This window comes from Lycium barbarum, chromosome 10, assembly GCF_019175385.1.
Source record: "Lycium barbarum isolate Lr01 chromosome 10, ASM1917538v2, whole genome shotgun sequence".
Taxonomy (NCBI): domain Eukaryota; kingdom Viridiplantae; phylum Streptophyta; class Magnoliopsida; order Solanales; family Solanaceae; genus Lycium; species Lycium barbarum.
In genome coordinates, this window is record NC_083346.1 from 21,916,200 (window position 1) to 21,937,203 (window position 21,004).

General features: G+C 35.2%; 1 long non-coding RNA gene and 1 pseudogene across 1 annotated transcript; one reads left to right on the plus strand and one right to left on the minus strand.

The window, feature by feature from the left end:
• On the plus strand, positions 1 to 4,209 carry LOC132616112 (F-box/FBD/LRR-repeat protein At1g13570-like; annotated as a pseudogene).
• A 3,019-nt stretch (positions 4,210 to 7,228) lies between these two features.
• LOC132616191 (uncharacterized) lies at positions 7,229 to 14,875 on the minus strand. Its single transcript, XR_009573040.1, has 3 exons — positions 14,738 to 14,875; positions 8,652 to 8,697; positions 7,229 to 7,475 (listed from the first exon to the last, which is right to left on the minus strand). It is a non-coding gene; the product is annotated as an uncharacterized LOC132616191 (long non-coding RNA).
• Between the last annotated feature and the right edge of the window lie 6,129 nt (positions 14,876 to 21,004).

The following is a 21,004-nucleotide window of genomic DNA, read 5'->3' on the forward strand; positions in this document are numbered from 1 at the left end:
GTGATATATGATGCCTCATAAGGGAAGAAAGCATTGTCGATGTTTACTGCCTGATGTCCTTAGCAACCTTCCTGATAATGTAAAAGATGTCATTCTGATGTGTCTGCCTTGTAAACATGCTGTGAGGACAAGCATCATATCGAAAAAATGGAGGTATGACTGGTGTAGACTTATAGAGTTGACGCTTGATGAATCCCTTCGGAAAAAAAAGGACTTATTAAACCCTACAATTAAATTTACCAAGATTATCTACCAGCTTTTAACCCTTCATGAAGGACCCGTTACTAAGTTTACCCTCGACATTGGTTTTCTAAAATCCTATCCTAAGATTGACAACTTCATATATTTCCTGTCTAGGAATCACATTCAACAACTTGTTCCTCGGCTTTCAGGGGTAAACTGTACAACTTGCCTTCTTCAGTTTTCACATGTTCGCAGCTAAGGCATCTAACTCTTCATAACTGCTTAATACATCCTCCGCCGGCCTTTCAAGGATTTGATAAGTTAATTACCTTGGAAATATGTAGAGTCACAATTTCCTCTGAATCGATGGAAAGTTTAATATCTCATTGCCCGTTGCTTGAGCAGTTGGTTCTGAGAATCCCAGAAATGTTTATCATTGTTGAAATTAATGCACCCATGCTGAGATCATTTGATTTCACAGGCTATATAAGTTCTGTCTGCCTAAAGAATGTCCCTCGTCTAGTAAAGCATCTCTGGCATGTTGTGAATTGTATGTACATGATCTTGACATAGCAGAGGTTTTCGAGTCTTGTTCTTCTCTCGAGCACCTTATCTTGCCTTTTCTAATATCGAGGTAGATGTTGCTTCATGACTTCATTGTTATGCAATTTAGCGGATGAAATTTCATTTGTGATGACTTAATCTTGAATTTTGATAAATTTTTCCTAGTTTGTTCCTGAAAAAGATATCAAACACCAACAAGGCTTCCATTGGATATTACCAGTGTCAAGATACTTTACCTGCCTGGTATTATGCTGTTTAAATCATCATATGAGCTCCCATATGCTCTTTGCTTGATAAGAAGCTTCCCATATTTAGAGTATCTCGAAATTAAGGTTCTTAGGGCTTTGACTCTCTTCTTTCTTATTTAGTGGACCTTCTCATTATTCTTGATCCACAATAATCTGAGAGTTGACTTCTTGTTTTATTTCTTAGGTTTACTATGAAGATGAAGAGAATGATTGTATTCTAGAATGCCTTGAACTCGAACGTTTCTCAGATGTGACATTTAATCAACTTAGGGAAATTAAGCTAGAACGCTTTGGAGGAACCATACCTGAGATGCAGCTTATCAAGCTTTTGTTAGCCAACTCACCGGTGTTGGTGAATGTCACGTCCAAAATCGGGCAACGTGCGGGCACCTATCATTTCCAACCCCGGTAGGCGAACCCTTTCCCAAATCATTCATTAACCACGATAAAGTAATCAAGACAACTAAATATAAGTCTCAAACGTAGATAATAATAATGATAAGTGAATAAGTGCAGAAAATAATACGACAATCCCAAGGAATCTAGTCTAAGGCCGTACAAGAGCCACTACTACAAATACTACAAGTCTGAATATGAATACAAGTCTGAAAATGGAATACTATCTCAGAATATCAAAATAAGACAAGTTGCTAAGAAGAGGCATCCGGGCAGCTAATCCATCCAAGTGCTCACCTTGGAATGCTCGTCAGACGGCCTCGGGTCACGAAGCGCAGAAGTCGATTCAGTCACAAACTCTGCACTCAGAAAGAATGCAGCAAGGTAAAATCAGTACAACAACACGTACTGAGTAGGCATCATAGGCCGACAATAGTTAGAAAATCATATATATAAGAAAGAGACTGAAAAAATAGGCATGCTCACAATCAGATAAAACTCAACACGCCAAAATATTATCTAGTACCAAATCACCAAGTCTAGTAAATCGCCTCAAATTCCACTATAAGTCTGAAATACAATCTCAAGAACCACTATCAAGTACACATAACACCAAGATCAACCAACAAGTACAATACAATGTCGTAGGTAAATATGAGATGAATGCAATGATACACACATGGTTCGGGCGGAATATCTCGTCGCCTCGACAGTCATGACCCACAGGGGACCGCTAAGTCCATGTACCTGCTGTGGCGCATAGCCCGATACAATACTCAGTGTTGCGGAGCGTGCAACCCGATCCCAGTCAGTGTTGCGGTATGTGCAACCCGATCCAAATAAGTGTTGCGGCGCGCAACCCGATCCTAAAATATGTATAAATAAGTGAATGCATGATAATAATGCCAACAAGAATCAATGGTGCTACAAATGGACACAAATCTCACTCACAATATCAATATCATAACCTTTCTTTCCTGTCCAACAACCACAATCCTAATAAATATGCTTTCTGACACAAAAGTAATCACTAAGCATCAACTCTAGAATCAATCACGTGGGGACAAGCCAACAACTCACAGATAAGCAACAACTCACAAATAAGCAACAACTCAATAGAACACAATAAGGCGACCAACCATAATCAACAATAATACCAACCTAAGTATTCCATCTCAACTTCATACCCGAAGGTTCACATGCTTTCTCCAACAATCACTAGCTCTACATATGATCCGCTAACCGAAGTCTAACCCAAACGGTAAGCCGTAACCTACCTGGAAAACCGAATAGGAGCCACGAACCGTCACAACTTGGCCTTTCCCTTTCGTAGCGCCTCCAAGTACTCAAAGTCTATTCATAATCAAATTTTATATTAAAAAAACACGAATAATGACACCCATATTGCTACAATTCTAGTTAGGTCAAATTCTAACCCTAGAAATTTAGGGAAACGGGCCCACAAGGGTAAAACGGGAAATTGAAAGATGGAACATGCAATTCAAGATCTAGGTGATCAACCCCACTAATCAATTGCTAAAACAACTCAAGATTACGCCTAATTCAGATTTAAAGCAAAACCCCCAAATTTGGGTATGAACCCTAATTCTTCAATCCTCAATTTAGCCACTAATAATGGAAGAAATAAGCTTAATAACAAGGAATTCATCAAATTCTATGGTTATACTAATCAATTTCACCATCAATTTCCATTTTAGAAGTCTAAACCCGTTTTAAGAAATTTATCACAAGACTCTCTTCCCTATCTTGATTCTAGTGATTCTAAGCATGGATTAGGGATCTAGGAAAGTAAATGATGAAGTCTAGGGTCATAGATCTTACCTCCAAGAAGATTCAGTCCATATGTTGATCAATTCTCCCAAAGAGTGCTTAGAAAGTGATGAAAAGAAGTGGTAGGGTTTAAGGGTTTTAACTTGAGAAAAAGAAAATAATTCTGCCCTTCAACAGCTGCAGCGGTCATGGGAAACGTTGTGGCGCACGCGCTATGGCACACACAAGGCTCGCTATGGCAGCCATCACAATAATCCACAGGCCGCTATAGCGGCAAGGATACCTTTACTGCAAGCTAGCCATAGCGGTTGGCATGACCGCTATGGCGGAGGCTAGTCACCAAATCACCCAGTCCGCTATGGCCATCGGTCCATCGCTATAGCGAGACCGCCACAGCGGTTTCTGGTGCCGCTGCAACGGATACACCAGATATCAGAAAATTCTGGTTTTGACCAATCTCAACCCGAAATCCGACTATCACCCGAGGCCCCACAGATACAAAACAAAGATGCAAACACACATAAAAATGCGCTACGAACTCACCTGTGGCCTCGGATTTCCCAACGGGGGTCTATTTGACCAAGTCAACCCCAATGGCCTAAAGCCAAGTTTCCAACCCAAGTTCCAAAACGCTCCTAATTGCATTGGGAACCGAACCGAACACACTACCAAGTCATAAATGACCATCCAAACCTCTCAGAATTGACGGAATTTCGAAAGAAGTCCGTTTAGCCAAAAGTCAACTTCGGGTCAAACGAATTCCACTTTAAGGCTCAAACCTCCAAAAGTCACTCCAAAACCCTCCCAATGACCTTGGGAAAGGGTCAACAGGGGTAAAAGGGTCATTAGCACCATAACGACCAATCGGGTTGTTACGGTGAAAATGTGAATCGATACACGTGATCTAGATGATGAACCTCTTGACACAAGATTAAAGATATTCGCTGAGGTATCAATATTTTTGCGTGCATCACCTAAAGCAGAAGTAGTCTACATAAATTTAAGCAGATCAGGATCTTTGGCTTAGAAGTTAAAATTGAAAAGAGCGAATTCAACGTTGATGTAGTAATATAATACTGTATACTGTATTTTGACTGGTCCTAGCGTCTGTTCGGAACATGACCATCGCTAGATAGATATTTTGATTACTTTGTTTTGTAATAACATTGCCATTACATGTTTAAAGATTTTTACCTTGACTGCCTGCTCATGATTCATGAATGAGTTATCAAATGTGGCTTATACATGAATTGACATTGTGGCGGTTTATTTCAATGTTATGTTGTGAGGTCGCAGTGTGTTCGTTCTCTACTTGGTCAATTGCTTATTTATGACATAACTTGGAGGGACTTAACAGACCAAGCTTTTATTTTATCCTTTTTGTCTAAAAAGTGACTCAGCTTTCAAAATTACTTAACCAAACAAATGATGATCTACACTCATGTGAATCCCATAATTTTCACCCTATGCAAGTTTCAAGACTTAAAAGTTTTTAAATGTGAATTTCATTTGGAGCTATGAATGACTAAATATTCGTAAGGGTAGTCTAACCGTCGCAAACTGCACTTAGACCGCCGCTTTCTATAATATATGAAGGGTAGTCCAAGTTGCAGCTAAAGGAACCAAAATTGCCGCTAAATTCTTTAATATCTGAGGGGTTTTATAAATTCACTTTAAGCTCTGCTAATTGCTTCAATATGCGCTTCTTTGTTGGAAAGATAAACAATACATGTTTAATAGCAAATACAATAATTTGAAGCATGCACTTTAGAAATTTAAAAGGTCCAAATATACTCTTCAATATGTTCCTATGTGGCTTCTGCCGTTAGTGTAAGGGGGAGTTAATTAAACCTTTTTTAATTATTCAGAAGTATATTTGAGACAAAAATTAACGTTAGGGGTATTATGAGTCAATCTATCTATCTATATATATATACTAGTTTTTGGACACGTGCGTTGCACGTGTATTTCAAGTGATTTAGTACAAACTCTTGCATAATCATATAAGATTGTTGAAGCATGTTATTGAGTAACAAAAGACAAATTAATAAAGTACAGTATTTATATATGAATGTGATACTTTGTTAGCAACGTGACAGTTGAGCTCAAAATAAGCCAATATGAAATACAACAACAACAACCCAGTGAAATCCCACAACGTGGGGTCTGGGGAGGGTAGAGTGTACGCAGACCTTACTCCTACCAAGGTAGGATGGCTGTTTCCGAGAGACCCTCGACTCAATAAAAACATAAAAAGAGGTCAGATACGGCTAAGAGATTCAAAGCGATATGGAAATGAAGTAACGCAAGCGACACAGATAACATAGAATAATCAAAGCACAGGAAATAACAGATAATAGCATAATAGCATAAATTAGAGCACAAGAAATTATACTACGATAATGCGACTATTAATAAGGCAGGGTAATGAGACTATCTACTAGCCTTCTACCCTAATATGGGTCCTCCAAACCCTCCTATCTAAGGTCATGTCCTCGGTAAGCTGTAACTGCGCCATGTCGTGTCTAATTACCTCTCCCCAATACTTCTTTGGCCTACCCCTACCTCGTCTGAAACCATCCATGGCCAACCTCTCACACCTCCGCACTGGGGCATCCGTGTCTCTCCTCTTCACATGCCCAAACCATCTCAATCTCGCTTCTCGCATCTTGTCTTCCACCGAGGTCACTCCCACCTTGTCCCGAATATCCTCATTCCTAATCCTGTCACTCCTGGTGTGGCCACACATCCATCTCAACATTCTCATCTCAGCAACTTTCATCTTTTGAACGTGAGAAACCTTAACTGGCCAACACTCCGCCCCATACAACATAGTCGGTCTAACCACCACTTTGTAGAACTTTCCCTTAAGTTGTGGTGGCACCTTCTTGTCACATAACACTCCGGAAGCAAGCCTCCATTTCATCCACCCTGCCCCAATACGATGTGTGACATCATCGTCAATCTCCCCGCTGCCTTGCATAATAGACCCAAGATACTTGAAACTACTTTTCTTCTGGATGACTTGGGTACCAAGCCTCACTTCCAAGCCGGCCTCCTGAGGTGCTTCACTAAACTTACACTCTAAGTACTCTGTCTTGGTCCTACTCAGCTTAAACCCTTTAGACTCCAGAGTTTGTCTCCAATCCTCCAGCTTAGCGTTAACTCCGCTACGAGTCTCATCGATCAGGACTATGTCATCCGCGAAAAGCATACACCATGGCACCTCACCTTGAATTTGCCGCGTCAATCCATCCATCACCAAGGCAAATAAGAACGGACTAAGAGCTGATCCTTGATGCAACCCCATCACAACTGGAAAGTGCTCTAAGTCTCCTCCTACTGTCCTTACCCTGGTTTTGGCTCCCTCATACATGTCCTTGATCACCCTAATGTACGCCACAGGTACACCTTTAGCCTCCAAGCATCTCCATAGGATTTCTCTTGGGACTTTGTCGTAAGCCTTTTCTAGGTCAATGACAAATAAGCCAATATGAAATATGACAAATAAAATAAAAATATCTCAATGCTCGTGCTTGTGACACCACTGTCACCATTGCAACACTCATGGTCATATACAACAAAAAAAAAAAACGTAACAAAATGAATTGGAATTGAAAACTGTGTCGAGAGTTACATCAGGTACAAACCTAATGAAGCTGAAGCTTTTTCTGACAGCCTCTTAATTCAGTAGGAAAGCGGCTTTTTCTCAAACATGTTTTATTTTCAATTTTTAAGACAACATTTTGGTAGGTAAGTTGTTATAGCAAGTAACAAAACTCGAATTCTATATATCCAAATTCAATTTCTGTTTATGCTTTCCAAAATGATATTATCACAATTTCCTTATTCTCATTTAACTTCTGTCGGATCCTTTCTGAGAGCATGGTTAAGTACTCTCCTCTTTTCAACCATGGTTAATTACTCAAAAAATGTACTTAGGAAGCATAGATATTTTTATCATTCATCAGGATCCTGTTCCTCAAGGATTTTTCTTTAAAAGCAATAATTAATAAACTCAAGATTAGGAAAAGACTCAACACAGATAATTCAATATATTTTGCTAGCAAATAACTGTAATTTCAGTAGTACTATAGAATTAAAATAAGCAGAATTTATTCCTGTAGGAATGAACCATCACAGCCTAACTATCATGTCTAGTTTTTTTAACCACTTCTGATAGATGGTTATAAAATAGTTCAATCACAGCGTTTAGGAGCAAAGAGAGTTGATCATCATTCCGCACCACAATATATGTATAACAGAATCTACCGTTCCGGCCATTTCTTGCACCTATAAAAAACCCGAATATTATCACTCAAATGGATCGAGCAAATCAAACATTAAAAATCTTAACTTAATCTAGACTTAATGAGAATGTAGCTGGAAATTGTAAGGGATTGTACTCACATACCGACGGAAGCATATGCTGAATGACTAATCAAAAGTATGTTTATATAGTGTAGGCTTCAAGGTTTAGTGGTAAAAACTTTTTCATGTTCCTCAATTACTTAATTGGATTCCTTTCAACTTCTCATTAAGTGAAGAAATATGTTTCAACTTCTCATTAATTGAAGAAATACGTTTAACTTCAATATTAATTGAAAGTATAATGTTCAGCCATCCCGTCAGAAAACAAATATCTACAAGCCAATGTTAGGAATTGTTAGGCGCACTGCTTTATCTGTTATCATTGCAAAGCAAAGATGTCTTATAAATTACTTCTGAATGTATTTGAAAGGATAGTCTTCATTTTCAAGGGATGATAATTGTATTTTTAGAATAAACATAGTCTTGGTTGCACAATAGCCGATCATTATTTCAGCATATATAAGACGTTGTGAAAGTCTTTACATATCATTCTTGTGCCATTATAAAACCCATTTGTAGGGTCTAAATCCTGAGAAACGTGATGGATGCATTCTTTTACATGTCCGCTGCAGGGACGGAGCTAGGTTAGGCCAAGGGGTTCATCCGAACCTCCTTCGGTGAAAAATTACACTGTATATACAAGGTTAAAATTATTTTTATGTATATATAGTAGACGTTGAACTTCCTTAGCTTCTTCATGTTTGTACATTTTTATATTTTTGAAACCCCTTAGTAGAATTTTTGACTCCGCCACTGATCCACTGTACAGTGCAAGTGAAACTGAGCTTATTAATTGTTTTGAGAAATGCATCATATTTAGAACCTAAAAAGAGAAGAAAAAAAGAAAAAGATCATTGTCGAAGTGATTTGAAAATAACAATTTATTTGACCCCAAAGGATCTTTGGTGCATGCCAAATTTTGGTACTTCCAAACTCTCACAGAATGTAATACTAGTATAAAGAGAAGTAATTCTAAATGTGAAAAGAAGTTATAGTAATTCGTTTTTTCATACATAAACTTCCGATCGTGATTTAAGTTTTTCAACAAGATTCATGCGTAACAAAAGTAAAGAGCTGTGAACATGGAAAAGTTTGTACCTGCTTACATCAACTTTGATTCACATGTTCTTCTGCATTACTTCGCCTGAAAAATTCAAGTTAAAAATGGGGAAAATGGAAAAAAAAAAAAATAGGAGATAGATTGTGAATAATTAAATAACTAACGGGAAGATAGATTAGAGATACACGTGAATGGGAATATAATGTGGAGATAAGAAAACGACTTACGAAGGAGAGGCCGCCATGGAAGAAGGCAGAAGGAAAACTTTACATACTTGCAATTATTCTCTATTGTTTTTTTCAATGGTGAGGGTTAGGCATATTCTTATAAATGTCCATTTAAAGTATGATTAATTAATGAGCAGAATTTAAACATATCAGGTAAGATAATTCATCATTAGTTTTAATTTGTTAGCTGGAGGAAACCAAAAAGTTTTGCAACGGAAAAAGTAAAGCAATTACTCCATGTAGAGTTTAATAGGATTTCATTAAATTCCATTCACCTTATTTATGTATAATTCATCCGTAAGCTGCTACAGCCTACAATTTTTCCCTAGTAACTGTTTGGTCTAGCAATTATATAGAACTGGTTAATTTACCCGCGTGAAGCGCGGTCATAAATGACCTCATTAAGCTTACGAATTTGAATATTAAAAATGATGGGAAAAATAAAGATATTAATTGAGAACATTCTAAAGTAATAAAATTTGACGTTGTTAATATATCTCAAGAACTTCAAATTGTAGCATTTGTTCCATGATATAATTGCATTCTCAATATTGATTTATCTCAACATTCTCAATATTTTGTGTACAGAAGTAGTATTAGAAAAATCAATCTCACGGCATACATCTTACTCGTACTCAAGAATTTCATCGTGTAAAGATTTCCTAAAATCATCACTGTATTAAGATTAATAGTGAGTCTAATAAGCTAGACCCGACCCCTAATTTCAAAATAAATTAAAAGTATTATCTGAATCAAACCTGCCAACATAAGCACAAATAATATAACCTTCTAACCTTCACTTTACAATTTGGCTTAGTTGCAGCCTTTCATTTGACCGAAAAGAGGGAGTAGAAGGTGTAAAATTTGATTATCGTGCCTCATATAACTATTATAGAAGCAACAACACTCTCGTTGTTCCTTATTGCAGAAAAGGGGAAAAGAAAGGATAGAGGATACAAACTCCCATCAGGGAATGAGTACAAGTTCTCACCTTTTCTATCCTTGAACCCAGCATAAGCACTTAAAGTTGACTCAGAACAATGAGATGACATAACAACAACATTGTAGCGGTTCTATTTTTTTCGATTCGTATTTGCACTTGCCTCATTTAAAAAGGAAAGTGTCCCGGGAAAGTATGGTTGTCAATCGTATCGGGAAAAAGGAAAAATATATTTCTACGTGGATGGCGCTCTAAATGGACATTGTTTTTAGAGGCGCCACCTAACTTATAGGTAAGTTGGAAAAACCAGTTCGAAAAGGGTTCATTTAAACGGCTAAGTTTTAAAAGAAACCAATCTATACCAAAGTTTGGGTAAGGGTTCTTGTGATCCCCCGGGGAAGGTGTTAGGCACCCCGATATAAAGGATTCGTAAAATACGGTTGACCTACGGGTTCTAATAGTATGCCTTGTAGATATAAATTGTTTTTGATAAAAACTACTTTTGTTTTATATTTCCGCAAATAAAGGCTAGTCATTTATGCAAAAACTACTCTTTTTCAAGAAATAAAAAATGGTAGAGTTTTGCCCAAAATTGGGCGTTTTGAGTTTCGGACTAGAACACCTAGGTTAAAACCCGAAGGCGTTAACCAAAGTAGAACACCACGTAAGCCCACCAGAGTTTTTTTAGAAAAAAAGTTTTTAGTTTTAAGTTTTATAAAAATCTCTTTGGCATACTATTATTGTCCATATGTTTACCATTTTTTACATTTTTAGATTTTTTGTTTTTTAGTCCAAATTAATTGTCCATATGTACGGTCCCAATTTGTCTCAATGTCCTTAAAATTTGTCAAGTCCTTTTTTGTCCAACATCATAGTTTACGTTTAAAAAACAATGTCCATTTTTATCCATAAAGTAGTTTCTGTCCCAAAATCATTTTTTTACACGTCGATTTTTTATCAAAATCAGTTTTTATAACTTAGAAATAATTTTTTGGCAACTCCAAATTTGTGACAATTTTTAAAGGGTTCCAATAAGCATATATTGTCAAATAAATAATATCAAGTGAAGGGGTTAGGCCTACCAAACCCAACAGAAAAATAATGCAATTTAAATTTATTCCGCTCCAAATCGGCTCCAATGCTTAGCTCGTCCATGGTTGAAGTCGACTCGATCTAATGGAGTTGATAGGCCTCGTTGGACCCACCAACGGATAGGGGGGTTTACAAATAAAAGGTATACAATACATTAGTACTCAATCTTAGGGACATAAATTAAATTACATGGCCAAAAATTAAATTACAAAACAATTGGGCCAGGCTCATAATTACTAACTATCAAGGGAAGGGGACATTTATGCAAAAAGGGACAAATTTTAAAATGAATCTCAGTTCAACCGATGCCCAGGCCCAAACTCTAAAGCAAACATGAATTTTTGTAAGTGTAGGACAGTGATATTCAAGATATAGTAGGTGATATACCTATCTATGGAGAGCAAAACCCCTTAGGAGGGCATACCCTCCATATACACTATATGTTCCCCATATTTCTCCTTCAAAATAACTTATCAAAACTACCCAGAAATAACATCAAACTCCCAGAAAATACTCAGAACCCAGCAATGGAACAAACTAATAGGTAAGCAAGTTTACCTTCTCAAATGACAAGTTTTAGGCAAGTAAATCAAGCAATATTTTAGTAAAACAAATAGCAAAAGATCTATAGGTTAAGCTAAGCAAATCAGCATCCAAAACTCAATGCATCAAGCAGTTTTTGAATTCAAAGAGCTCATGATTAACCTAGTCTAAAATGAGAGCAACTCTTAGTCAAATAGAGATTTTCAAATTCCAGTTTGAGGGGATTAATACACAGTTTTCATGAGCACAGTTGCAAACAAGATTTTCAGTTTACCTTGGCTTAATTTGAAAGATTCTGAGATGACAAGCACACAAGCCTTTATAATTTCAAACTAGAGATTTCAACTTGTTTTCAAAGTTCAATTATGCACAACCACTTATTGTAAACTCAAGTCAGTCAATTTTACCAGTTAAGGCAGTTTTGGACAAATATTATGTAGGAAAATTAACAACAACCCTCAGTTATTATGAATGCCCTACCAATATACAACAAAGAAAGAAACAGAGATATATTTGTGTTCTTGCAGGTTTTCCTTCAACATGATCATGTCAAGTTCAAATAGAGTCCAAGAAATGCATAAGATCACAAAGAGGCTCAAAACTAGTTGATCACACTAGGTAGAATGAGGCAGTGCCAAGCTAATTAACAAGACAAAGAAACAGTTTCTTATCTTCAAAATTTACAGTTTACCTTTTCAAAATTTCTAGTTCAAATACCAAGTCTTCATTCTTAGTTGTTTTGATCATAATGTAGGTTTTCAAACTCAAATGAGACAAAGGCATCCAAGTAGAAGTAATGACAAGCAACACATAGACAGTTTAAGTAAATCATATGCACAGGAGTCCTTTTTCTTTTTCCTAAAGGTCATGTTTGGCAAATAACATGTTCAAATTTTATAGACAAGTTCATGGAAATGTGAAACTGTAAACTGAAAAGAATAGCGACATCCAAGAGCAAGTTCTAAATTAAAATGGATCATCATGACCCCATATAACACTTAAGCAAGCAGTTTGGTTCAACTAATGAATTTCAAGGTAAATTTTCCACTTTAAATCACATATTCACACAGTTCTTACAAGAAACTAATGCCAGTTTTCAGCAAATCTCAAGGAAAGAAATTCAAGGGTGCATGATCCCTATTCTAAGTCATAGAAACACACTAGGAGGTAAACACACATAGGAGACTGTACCAAAATAGATTTGACAAGTTTATATTTTTTGAATCATTTTTAGGTAAAAAGGACACAGAATTGACTTTCAATAAAACTTCACACCTTTTGAAGCCATTTTCTTATTCTTAAAAGTTCAACTAGATAGATTCAGAGAAAAGGAAACAAATCATTTTTTGAAATAAGTGGTTAACTAAGCAGCTTTAAGGAAAGACTAGATCATGGAAATAAAACAGATTGTTCACTCAAATCACACATAGGAAACAAAATCATTTTTTGGAAATTCTGAAAATGTATAACAATTATAATACTCAACCTAGCCTGTGTTGCTTATTTTCTATAAACTGGTTCATTTTAACCCTTACATGGCTTAAGTGGTTCAAAAATTGGAGTAAGTGTCAAAATGAAAGAACATTTTTACTTTGTTTTGCTACTTCAAACCCAAAAATTTCAAATAGCACGCATAAGCATATAAAGCTAAGTAGACTCCATTTTTTATTAAAAAAAAAGGTCTCAATGTACTCATTAACTTTCATATTGACAACTTTTGATTTCAACATCTTTCAAACTATATATTAGAGCATTTACTGAACCACTTAGTCAAGTTAACAAGTTATAAAACTCATTCAGTTTCTACTTTTCAAAACAGTGATGATACTTAAGCAACTTCCAGAGCTTAAACTACAAATCCATTTCTTAGTATGACTAAGACCATCTTCACACAAAATGTAAATACACCAGTCATAAACCAAGTTATAGAAGACACTTAGCAAGTTTCAGGTCATATTTTAACAGTTTAAAAATAGCAACAAGATGTTAAACTCTAAGTCTCAGAACCAAATATATTCAAGATATTAGACAGTGTTCACAAGAAATTCATTTAACCTTAACAAATAATTTCAACATTCATTTTGAAGGCAGAATCTCATTAAGTTGAGACAGTTTTCACACATGGAGCAAATATATCACTAAAATGAATCAAGATGGCTAATAAAGATCACATTTGGCTAAGTTAAGGCCAAGCAAAGTCCAATATCACAAAATTCATTTCAGGGTATTAAAAATAACTTCAATCTAACTAAAATAGTTACTATTTGGTACTGTTTCATTGAAAAGGTCTCAAACATCCAAATTTCAAAAATAAAACACAGAACTGAGACTATACCCCCCTTTTAAACCTATTTCTTCTCATTTTTAAACCTAACAAGTTATAACACCTATTTAGTTATAATAAGCCCACTTTTAATTCATTCCTTATATCTTAAATAATCAAAACATGGACAGAATCATCATTGTAAGTAAGAAATTGACAGTTTATAACACTTTACATAATAAATAAGCTAGAATAGTAAATATTCAAAAACTGAAAATAAAAGTAAAGGTTTAGAAAAGGATTTACCTTTTGTAGGGGCAACCTAAAGACCAAAGGGGATTGAAATTCACCTTCAAGTAATCTAAACTCCTTTTGATCTTCAAAAATCCCTTTTCTTATATTTTCTTCTTATATATGTATCTATATATTGAGTGAATACTTATATATATATATATATATATATATATATATATATATATATATAGTATTTTGTTGACTGTTTTATATATATAATGTATATAGTGTACATTTTTGTATAGCACTTAGATTTTCAGTTTATGCTCTTGATTTTTTCGGAAAAAAAAGTCCTTCCTCTCTCATTCTCTTTTCTTTCTATTTATAGACTTAACACACTTAGGGAATCCTAGGAATAAAATGGACACCTCACCCAAATGTTCCCCCCAAAACCCCAAAATTTTGTACTCTATATCAGAATTCGAAATTTTCACACATAAGACAACAAAAATCACCACCAATTGTACCTAAAATCTACAAAGAAATCCAATAAAAATCAGAAAATTTAAGATAGTACGAATACAGCCCATAATGTACTATTCCAACGGTACAATTGTACCAAATAGTACAATGGGGATAAAATCCCCAAATTGTGAAGCATCTAGGAAATTTCCCCTAAATTCTTTACTATGTGTATTAACGTGCACAAGATGGCTAAGGGCTCGAGGCCCCGCCCATGGCAACCTTAATACTTAAAGAACCCGAGTAACAACCTAATTACCCTTCAATTAAGTATGAAATAATGAAATTTGAAGGGAAATAAACCTGGAAATCACGAGTAATCATGATTAAGTGTAAAACCCCTCAAGAATCTGGCCAAAAACGACCCTAAATCGTCATGAATTAAGCACAGTGAGATGAAACCCTAGAATCGCGAAAATCGCCTCAAAGAGAGACGAGGGGTGCGGGTTGTGAAGAATAAGAGTTGTGGAACTTCACACCCTTTATTTTTTTAAAAACTTAAAACCCCTCTACTTTTAAAAATAACCAAAAGGACCCTGTCCTATTTTAATAATAATGAACTATATATTATAAGTACATATATCACTAAGTAAAATAGTTATTTAGGCAAGTTAAAATTCAAAACTCGCAAATTTGAAAAATTATCTTTAAAACAAGCTCAATATTGACATAGTTCCGGGCACTATTTAAAAATGTGAAAAATGCGGTCAAAATGAGCTGTAATTCATATGTCGTCTAAATTAACAATTTTCCCAGACTAGATGGAGCGGGATGAAAGTAGATAACTCGTATTTCTTATATTTGTCAATTTTTCAGAAAGTAGTAATTAGACGTCATTTTTGCAATTTTCTCGAGATTTTTAAAATTTTAAAATTGAAAGGAACTATCCTTACTCCGTCATTGACTCGGAAAATTTGAAAATTAAAATACGCGTCTTATGAGGTGAAAACTAGGTGTCAACAAACACTACCCTCAAACATGCACACATTTTCAGCACTTTAAGTAAAAATTAAATGACAATAGTAGAGCAACTTCTTCATCAGCACACATCTACTCTAGACACTAAAGAGAAAAGCATAAAAGGGCCAAATATTTTTCTTGGCTCACACAACATTAAACATTCCAAAAAACAATAGTAAACAGTCTACATCTTGCATTTTTTTGTATCTCCATCACTAAATTCAATACAGAGTCATAAGTTCCATAACTGTTAGCATCCAGAAATACTAGGTGATAGTGCTTTGGCAAGTAATATCCAGATATTACAGGAATGGAAGAGGCATGGCTACCAAATGCACTTATATCTGCATGATGTCTAACTAAATTATTATTGAGGGCCCTCCTACAATGAAAACTTCTGAACTGTTTCTGTCAATACAATTAATGGAACAAAACAACATACTTTCGTCAAATACTCTGTGATCAAGATCATATCATCACCATGCACAACTGATCCAAGAAACTATAAATTATATGGATTTCGAAGTTCCCTCAGTAAAGTATTAACCTTTGCAGAAAACACCCTGTTGCAAGTATAATGAAAAAAAGTTAAATGAAGAATTTATCCAGAAAGCCTTTCAAAATCATTAAAGTAATAACATATTATTTGAATGCCTTCTGATTACTTTTTTGACAACCCACATTCCACGCCATTTGACCTTTCGGACTCCTCAAATAAGCCCTGTAAAAATAACAAAAGACTGAGTTCCTTGAAAGTTAAATGCTAAGTAAAATAAACAGCCCTTCTGATAGAATTCTAGTTTGTATATGCTTGACACTTGTTCCCCTAGAAAATGCAGATACTTCTTTTGAGAAAGTTTGATAGAACATACTCAGCAATGCGGCATCCCAACATCTGGATTTCCATATAAATACCTGCTCAATCATTGATGAGCGCTGCAAGTTCAGTTTGGATATGTCAATATTCACTTCGATTGAATCCTCTTCATGCCGAACAATCTGAATATCATATAATTCAACTTATCATATCAGAGGAAATTTTCTTACTCAGATTGATTATTAAAAACAACAAATGAGTAAATAGAAGCCATAGTTTCATGAGTAAATTCTGCACTAATATACGTGGTACTTTTATGAGCGAAAACTTACAGTTTTTTGGCTTAAAAGGTGCTTGTGTCCTTGTATGCAACTGGTTTCAGGAAAACCAACAGTATACTGGAGAATTGATTGGAGGATTATTGATCGCGAAACATTTATCCCTATCATAAGCACAGTGTTTTAATTCAAGACGAGCACCTAACATTTCACTTACTATTTCAAGTGAAATTGAAATACGAAAGGAAATCAAGTTGTATGCTATTTCACTTAATATTTCAAGTTGTATCACTTAGCATCCCTTTCAAAATCCCAGTGTTTCTATGAAATAGAAAAAAAGAAACGCACAAAATAAGAAAGAAAAGCTTTGGATATTGTACAAGCTTACCGAGATCAAGTTGTATTTCAAGACTCAAAAGAGTAATCACTTCGGCACTTCTGCTAAACATATTAGAAACTTTTATCGAAGTTACATATCTAGATAAGAACTATTCTCATACTTAAGTGAAAAGGTATTCAAAATATATATTTATAGGAAAATTACAGATTTAAACTAATCCATGTATCCCGAAGCTATTCCAGTCATTGTACATCAACATTATAGTCCAACAGAATTTAGCTTAAATATTCACATAGGAAAAGCTTTAAAAATATGGGATAAGGCACTATTAGCCCCTGAACTATACCCGAAGTTGCTACGACACACCTTACCTTTCTCTGGGTCCTATTACCCCCCTAAACTTATTTAAAACAGAATAATTACCGCCCTAAACGCTGATGTGGCAAGGAGAGTGTGTTTCATTCTCTTTGAGAGAGTGAGAAACATAAAAAAGGGAAAAACTTATTTTTTTTTCTTAAAAATCTGTATTTTCTTAAAATATGAAAAACTGAATTGTTTTTTAAAAAATATGAAAATCCGGATTTTTAGAAAATAAATCTGGAAAACTGAGTCTTCTTATTAAAAAAATTGGTCATTTTTTAAATCTGGAAAACTGATTATTTTTTTCTATATATGAAAATAATCTAGTTTTCCAAATCTAGTTTTAAAAAACGGGTTTTCCACATTTTAAAAAAATAATTAATTTTTTCAAAATATTATAAAAATTCAGTTTTTCACATTTTGACAAGAAAAACACTTTTTCTAGATTTTATTTGAAAAATAAAAGTGTCCTAAGAAAATGAAATCATGAAAATCAAGATTTTTTAAGACATTTTAAAAAAATAATCAAGTTTTCCATATTTTTAACAAATCCATTTTTCCATATTTAAAAAAAAATCATGTTTTTAGTTTTTTTTTTTTTGAAAAAAAAAACAAACGGGTTTTAAAAAAAATCATTTTTTTTAAAGAAAATTCAGTTTTAAAAAAAAAAATTGACAGGTAAGCTAATTTTTTTTAAAATAAATAAATAAATACAGATGTGGCAAGGAGAGTGTATGTCACTCTTCCATATGAGAGTGTATGTCACATCAGCGTTTAGGGGAGTAATTATTCCATTTAAAATAAGTTTAGGGGGGTAATAGGACCCAGGGAAAGTGTCACGACCCGACTAGAGGGCCATGACGGGTACCCGGAGCTGACTACCGAGCACCACTCATACTGCTAGTCATCATACTAATTATTTTGCATTTATCTATTACTCTCACACTTCTAGTCATAAGGAAAACCCCTTCCAATTTCAAGCGTATCTACATTTATATACATAAGCCCCTCGGCTATCAAAATAACATATATACAATGAGGAAAATTATGAGACCATATTACCCACACATACATATCTACGAGCCTCTACTAGAGTACTAGACATAAGAACGGGACAGGACCCCGTCGTGCCCAAATATGTACACAAAACAATATCTCAAAATAGCACCTCCAGGATAATTGAGTGCTCCTGTAAGTCTGCTGATAGCTCCTATGAATCTGGGTCACCTCCCTGTCTACCTGTGGGCATGAACACAGCGTCCAAAAAGAAAAGGACGTTAGTACGAGCATTGTACTGAGTATGTGAGGCATGAATAGTAATAGCATAATAAAGAAACAATGAAACATGAGCTGAAGATATAACCTGCTTAACCTTTTAAAAGAAAACACGTGTACGCATATCATATGTACTATCATCGTTAACCCGCGTCCGGGTAACCATCATAATGCCGCCCACTAGTGGTGTCATGTCCGGCCCTCTAGGCACAGTGGAATCATAAGCAGCCCGCATTAGCGATGACATGTCCGGCCATCTAGGCACGGTGAAATCGTATCATAGGCTTTAGAATCTCTAGACTGACGCTCATCATCATCATTATCCTATTCATGACATATCTCTTATCTTTATCTCATAAGTAGTTCTTAATAGTCATAGGCTTATAATCTCCGGAACGTAAGAAGATCATGGGAGACAAGGAAGTAAAATCATGAAATAGGTTTATCGAACTCATAAATAACATCATCCTCACCATCGTTATCGTAGAACATTTCTCATCTCTAGCTCATAAGAAACTCTTAATTTTTGGGACGTAAGAAGGTCATGGAATATACAGAAAATGGTAACATAAGAATCATGCCTTTATGAAAGAAAAGGACTAGCCTTACATACCTCTTCACCTTTCTGATTTGCCAGCTATACGCTTCCTTCCAAGTTCGTAATTCTACATTCGAAGGAATTCGTGCTAAGATTAGATAATCGAAACATACTTAAGCTTAAGCTAAAGCTAACGAAAATTGGGCAGCATTTCCTTTGTTTCTACAACTTTCTCCATATCATATAACAACTCTCAATCATCAATAACAACATTCCTAATATCATGTCTAACAATATTCATCAACCATACATTATTCGATCCTCCTACTTCCATTTCAAGGGCATCCATAACCATGGTCATAATACAACATTTCATTCATCCTCATATAATGTTTCTCCCATGTTCTTAATATCATTTATAACGTAATTATAATCACAACATCTCAAGAATCATGATTCATATTAAGCTATTACTCAACAATGTCACTATTCTCATGTTTGTAACCCATTTTCTATTTCCTTCTATAACCCAAGTCTTTCAACCTCTCCATAGTCCAAATAACATGAAATGATCATAAAACTTACCTTTGATTGCGTAGGAATAGCCTTTGGATGAAAATAATTCACTTGAAGAAAAACCCTAGCTTCAATCCATAAAGTTTTCTTGACTCTATCAACCCCTAAGAGCTTCCTTATACTTGATTCCCTTGGATTAATGATATAAATCTTTGATTTCCCTTGAATTCTTGTATATGAAAGGTGTGGAATGTTCTAGAACCTTGGAGAGAAATGGAGAAGAGTGGGAAATGAAAATAATGAAGTGGGAACATCATTTTATACTTGAACTTAACTCAGCCCGTTGGGACTTCCACGGACACTTATACGGTTCGTATAACATTATACGGTCCGTATAAGTGACCGTACTTCACCATCAGAGAAACAACATTTCTGTTGGGTGTTATACGGACCCTTATATGGACCGTATAAGTTATACGAACCGTATAAGTGGTCGTACAACTCCATTTTCCTGAAATGATTTTCGTCGTTTCGTTTGATCTCCAATCCTTATGGAACCTTCTTAGCACTTGTTTAACACTTCATTAGCAATCTAGAGAGCGTTATAACTTTTCTTTAATTCATCCTTTAGTCAACATTAGCTCGGTACTTTACGGAACATTTCCAAAACACAACATATGTCTTTCTTAGGGAACTTTCTCCTCTTACTTCCAACGTCTTTGGAATCTTAATTAGAATCGTTAAGTAACCTTTCTTACTCATAGAAACATCGTATACTTCTTACAATGTGTTGGTCTATTTACTATGCAACGACATGGAAATTTTCCAAGGTATAACAGAAAGGTAAGGTGTGTCGTAGCAATTTCAGATATAGTTCAGGGGGCTAATAGGGCCTTATCCCTAAAAATATAGGGAAACTAAGAACTACTGACCGTTTTCCGTCCTTCTTACTGTTGAAATAGTCAAGAGCCTAACAAACCAATAAGAGGTAAAGGTAGAAAGAACGAGAAAGTCAATCTAAAGGAGGGAGGAAGAATAACAAAATAGAAGTAAAGAATAGGATAGCCTGTAGATATTGTGTGTAAGACATACTGCAATACTATCGAAAACAACAGTTTCATCAAACTTTTAGAGACTTTTCGCCTTCTCGAAGCTCTTGTTCATGGGAACTTTTGGCTTTTGTACTTTCTTTAAACAGGTGACGGGTTTTCTTACGACTTTGGGTCTATCATGATAATAACTTTAAAAAAATGGAAGAATATGAGGAAAAATTGAGAAAAAAAGATAAATAAGAATCCTAAACCCCGTCTCTCCTCCCTACTTCATCTCTTTCTTTCGTTTTACCTTTCTTCACCAAAACTTGTCTACAATTGGTTACTACTTGATTTTTCTGTGAAAGAGGAAAGGGAAAGAGAAAAATAAGTCTTAACTGATGTTATTTGTTTATTTTCAACGATCGCATAGAGTAAATAAACAAAATTATACT